Consider the following 6540-nt stretch of genomic DNA (forward strand, 5'->3'; position numbering starts at 1 on the left):
TTAGTCTCTTAATTCTTTAAAATGTACAATATTTGTCATTTTCGTCTAATTAGCGACAGAAAAATTAAAAAATTGGTCGCTAATTTCGTTGTTAATTTTAATAAAAAAGGATTAACATGATACATTTTGAAGAGGTAATGAATCAATATGAACATTTTTTAAATTAAGGGACCAAAATGAACTTCAGCTTAAGATAATTTCCAATATTTTTGCACCTTTTTAAAAAAAAAATCCGATGTAGTTTTGAAATTTTTGATATTTACTCATACTTTATAAAAAAAACACTAACTTTAGACAAGGGTATAACGATAAAAGCACGCATATTGTGGGGTGCCGAGTATAGCACGTGGGATGACAAGTTAAATTCTCCGTCTTTTTGTTGAAAATTTTGGGGCCATTTATTTCAACTTTTTTTAAAAATTGATTTTTATAGTGTAATATATTTTTGTTGAAAAAAGTTTACAAAGAATATTTTTTAAAAATATTCAAATGAAAAGTTGATTTAAATAGTTATTCTTAAAATGTTATGAGGTATTTCATCTTTTTGATATAATTTTGTTGGATATCAAAATTTCAAAAAAATCATTTAAATTTGAAGCTATTTCAATTAACTTTTCATAAAAGTCATTTTTTAGATATATCTTTTTAAGAAAATTGTGATTTTGATATATTTTGAACTTCAATAATATATTTATGTTATAGGATGTCAAAGTTAATCTCTAAATTTATAAAAAAATGGATTTAAAAAATCTTGTAATATTTTGAAAAACATTTTTGAAAATACAATAAAAAAATACATTCATTTAAAGCTAAAACAAATGGGTCTTTTATCCCATACCTCTTTATTTATCCTCTACCCCTACAATTTTTAAAATATTTTCATTTGTCATTTTAAGATATCAATTAATTGATCATTTTTTTTATCATTTCACTCAAGTTTTTTGAATTTGAAAAAATGCACACCTTCGTTTACCGGAGTACTCTGAGAAAAGTCATCTAATATGTTTTCTTTCATAATCAGAGAACTTGTTGTTATGCTATCCATTGTGTAATTTTTGTTCTTAGAGAATTTGTTGAAATGCTCTCCATTTTGTAACATGTGTAGGATAACTTGGTCTAATATTATGTGATGACTTCCACTTTGTGTATCACATTACGTACCATTAAGTAATCCGGTAGGTCTTTTAAAAAACACATTTTCTTTTCTTATTATTGCTCGGGTATGGAAATCCATTTATATATATGTGATAAAAATCATATATGTGTAAATACCACTGAAGCATTCTCTTTTTAAACATTGGTATTTTTAAAAGGTAATAAGGTGGATTAAAAATGTTGGAATCAGAAAAAAAATAATTGTTATCATCACTCGTTCATATATTAGAACAGACAAAAGAGAGAGAAGCAACAAAGTAATATTTAGTTGTGATAAATGTGAGAAATACATGTAAATAGATAGTGGAACATAGAACGTCACTAAAAAATGTGGTTGTCCATTCAAAATTAGGTCAACATTATCAAAAAAAGGTTTTTGATGGAAGATTGCTCTAAAATATGGATTTCATTCATAACCACATTTTACCTGATGGATTAAAAGGTAATGTGTTTGTTGGTCGAATAAGTGCATATAAGCAACAACATGTTGTTAATTTGACAAAGTGTCATGTTTCACCCAGACACATGTTGTTGTCCTTGAAAGAGCTAGATATGGAGAATGTCACTTTGATCACGCAAATATATAAACATATGAGTGAGTTATAAAAAGAGATAAGAGGTCCTAGAACCGAGATACAACATTTGTTTAAGGTGATAGAGGATGTTGTCTATGTTTACTAGAGTAAAAGAAGAGATTACTCAGATGTTGTGAGAGATATTTTGTGTGCCTACCCAGATTCAATCAAGTTTTTGAAATTTTTTCTATTATGTTGATTATGGATAACACGTACAAGACAAAAAAATATAGACAACATATGTTTGAAATAGTTGGCATGATGTCAACCAAGTTGACATATGTTGTTGCTTTTGCCTATATAAAATTTTAGCAGACAAAGAACTTTTGTTGGGTGTTGGATAAGCCGACACGATTATTTGTTAAAGAAGAGATATGTCCACAAGTGATTTGGACTGATTGAAATCTTGCTTTGATGAAAGCAAATGAAGTTGTGTTTCCAAGGACGATTAATTTGCTTTATCGATTTTACATCAACAAAAATGTTGGATCAAAATGCAAGCAATTTATTGAAAATGACATGCAAAAAGTGATAAACACATTATAAATGGAAGTTGTATGGGAAGAAACCAAAGGAGGAATGAATAAGAAAGGCAAGAAACCAGTGAGATATGATGTTTATAAGGACCCTCCATATCATGAGTATTTTGATCAAGCATCTCAATCTTCAAAGAAGTAACCAATTCATAATCAATTTATTTTTCAATTTCCTAATCATATTATGTCATGTATCGAAGATATATAATTCTGCATCAGATGGAATTATGGGTTTATAGCCATTACATCATTCCATCTTAGGATTTGCAGAACGAGTATAACATTGGCAACAAGTTACGCTTGTAGTACCAAACATTGGATTTTAATGATATTATATTGTATGCAATTGAATTAATACGCCCGTCTTAAATTAAAACATAAATGTAAAATTAAAACATAGGTCTCAAATTAATACATAAGTCAACAACCACGACATATACGTAATGCTTCAAATAAATTAGAAAAATGTGGGTTTTTTTCATCAGCACCAACTTACTGGAGAAAATAATGAAGCAAGGTAGAAACATGTGATAACTTCAGATCAGACATTACTTTATCATAAACGGGAATTGGCACATCTCTCTACTTATCCTAAGGGGTTGTTCTAACAAACACTACGCCAAAATTGGCTTTTAAAAGCGCACCTACAACAGCGCTTATTCACAAAAGCGCTTTCGTAGGTTTGGTTAAAAACAAAATAAAAAAACACGCTAGAAAAGCGCTCTTAAAGGGGGGGCAATGAAAGCGCTTTTCAAAAGCGCTCTTATAGGAGGTGGGTATGAAAGCGCTTTCCAAAAGCGCTCTTAAAGGGTGGGGTATGACAGCGCTTTTCAAAAGCGCTCTTATAGGGGGTGGATATGAAAGCGCTTTTGAAAGCGCTCTTAAAGGGGGGGGGGGGGGGTTACGAAAGCGCTTTTAAAGAGAAAGCGCTGGTATAGAGTGGCCTATGAAAGCGCTTCTGAAAAGCGCTCTTGTAGCCCTCATTAAATATTTTTAAAACTAAAACACGCTCTTTTATTTTAATTTCCAGAAACATTCTGAAAGTTCTTCTTCTTCCTCTCACGCTATTACTGTTCTTCCGTCTAAACCACTCACCCTCTAAACCACTCACCCTCACGTCTGAACCACTCACCGTCCGTCTCAACCACTCTCCGTCGTCTTCTCACCTTCAGGCCACCGCCGCCGCCGCCGCTGCCGCCGCCGTTCTGTGGGTGGGATTTTAGGGTTTTCTTGGTCAAAATCAACATCTTCTTGCTGCTTCTGTTCAGATAAAATCTTCCCACTATTTAGTAGAACTTGTAATTGCAAATGAAATTTCTGGTTTGGTTATGAGCAGATTCTTTAGTAAATATATCTTGGTTTATGCAAACAACTCCAACCACAATGACCCTTTCATCCATACACTGCAAATTCAATTATTTTAGCTTTGGATGTATTGTTTTTAGTTTCATCTTAATCAATCTCTGGTGCACTTCTGGTGGTGATAATTTAATCCATTGTTTATAAAAAAAAAATTTTAGCTTTTGATATATTGTTTTTGGTTTCATCTTCATCAATTTTTCCTTTGTGTCTGTTTATAATTTGATGGGCATGGTATTTTGAAACGTAGACTATTTGTTTTTATGAGTGGATTTTTTTTTTATGATGAACAAACATTGTTGGTAATCTTAATTTTGACTTCCATTTACTTGTACATGCATGGTTTGACTTCCATTTTACTTGTATAGATTGTTAGCTTATTAATAGTGTACTAATGTGCTTTAGTTTGTTTGATACAGGTTAAATGGCTCCGGATAGAGATGCTCCACCTGAAAACTCACAAGAAAGAGATGCTCAAGAAAGAGATGCCACGGATACAAATGCTCCACCTGATACTGAAGCAAAAGAAGTTGCACGAGGCATCACTATCATGAAGGGAATCGTTCGACATAGAGACCAAGGATTAGTATACCGATTGGAATGGAATTCTGATAAACAAGCAATTGGTCCTAATTCTGCAAAGTTGACAAGTTATATTGGTACACTTGTTCGTATGCATATTCCGGTCTCCGTAGCTAGATGGAATATGAAAAGCGAAGACTTGGATGCGAAAAAAAAAAGCGATTTGGGACGAGCTTCAGGTATATATCATATATGGTTAATTGTTGTTATTATCTTGATGATAAATTGTTTAAATTACTTATACTAACACACTATGAGTATGTTTTTTTGCAGAGGACTTTTGAGATACCAGATGATCGTAGACGCTACATACTTGGTTTGGCCGGCAAAAGATATAGAGGGTGGAAAGCTTTTTTGACAAACACTTATCTTAAGGATAAAGATGGAAACTTTCTTGAAGAGGCACCGGGACGGCCAAAAAAGTATGAGATCTTCATTGGTGAAGAAGATTGGGCTAAGTTTGTAGAGCAAAGAGATGAAGATTTTCGGAAAAGGAGTGTCAAGAATAGTGTGAGAGCATCCAAACCCGCATATCCATACAAAAAAGGGCGTTTGGGATATGCACGCTTGGAGGATAAAATTGTAAGTAAATAGAAATGCGTTTTAATTAATTGTCTAAATGTGTTTTATTTGACGATTTTATCTTTTGTGTCAATGCATAGTTAGAGGAGACTAAAAGTGAGGAAACCTCACTTCCTGAACATGTGTTGTGGAGGGAAGCTCGTGTGGGCAAGGATCATGCTGTCGATCCCGAAGTTCAGAGAGTTTTTACTGAATGTGTAAGTATAATACTGTGTCTTTAATTAAATCAAATGTTTTTTAATATATAAATGATTTTTTAATGTAAATGAATTACAGGAGACCTTGTCGCAATCGGCATCCACCGGTGAGGGGAGCGTACTTAGTAGAGCACTAGATGCTCCTGAGTATCCCGGTCGGGTGAGGGGTAAGGGTCATGGTGTGACTCCAACCTCTTTTTACAAGAGTCCTAGGAGAAGAAATCCTTCAAATGAAGAAGTGTTGCAAAAGTTGGCGGAATTGCAAGCACAAGTTTCTGAATTGCAAAGAGATAAAGAGGCGTATATGAGAGAAAAGTGCAACACTTCATCGGTGAAAGAAACTAGTGATAAGGCTAGTATCAACTATCAAAGGAAATTTCCCGAGGTAATTATAATTTTTTTTCCTTTTAAATTGTTCTATTTTATTAATGATAATGACTTTATATTTACTATTGGTTTAGGGCATTTCATCTTGCCAACTATACTTATCGGAACCGAGTTATCGACTAGTTGGCAAGGGAAAAGTGCACAACACTTTGGGAGATTTACTTCACCATAGACCGCTCCCGGATGGACACCTGAAAGTATCGGTGGATGTTGTAGTAGATCATGATGCGATGCTACCGGTACCTGACATGGTCTCAGAGACGACATTGTTGCGAGATGCAATAGGATCATTTGTTGCATGGCCCTCGGAGCTCATTACCATTAGTGATGAGGTATATTGAAAACGATTATGAATCATTTAGTTTTCGAATGTCAATTCTAAACCGTTTATTAATTATTTTTTACATTTTAATTTTAGACTGCTCCTATAAAACCCACAGTTAAGGGTAAAGGGATTTTACAGGAGGAGGAGTCCGTTGCATCACTAAAAGAGGTACATTTAAAGTGTTAATAATTAATCTGAATCTAAATCTGCATGATTTTATATTTTACATAACTTATATGATTTTTAGGCATCCGCTCGAGAGTCACAACAAGTGACGCAGCAAGTTCGTACCGTACCACCCACTGGTCCTCCGAAGCCAGCGGGAAAAAAAGGCGGTGCTTTTGTGCCTCGGTACCGGTCGACGCTCGCAACAATGGTTGATATGTCCGATTTGAAGGATGGTGCTTTACGTGAAATCGTTATGGATGAGAGTGTCTTCGGTATTGAATTCAAGTCACTTATTACACTTGATGACTTGGAGGAGATTTTTAAGCATGATCAACTAGGCGTCAATAACATGCACTCATACATTCGGTAATATTCCCTCATCCGATATATTATTTAATTAGTCCCACAATATAATTTATTTACACATTTCAATGAAAATAATCTAATGTTTATTATGTTTTTATTTAAGGTTGTTGTATGACAGAGTGTTGCGCGGGACTCCGTTGTCTAACAGATTCCGTTTCGTGTCTTCCGCCCACTGCAGCGGAATGGCAATTGATTCGGAACCGGAATCAGTTAGACAGCGCTTAGTAGATAGATTCATGTCCACCGACAATACAGAATGTCTGCATCTTTGGGCGTATAATACCCGACCAGTAGGGTTAGTTTCTCAT

The sequence above is a fragment of the Vicia villosa genome, linkage group LG3 (assembly GCF_029867415.1).
Source record: "Vicia villosa cultivar HV-30 ecotype Madison, WI linkage group LG3, Vvil1.0, whole genome shotgun sequence".
Lineage (NCBI taxonomy): Eukaryota > Viridiplantae > Streptophyta > Magnoliopsida > Fabales > Fabaceae > Vicia > Vicia villosa.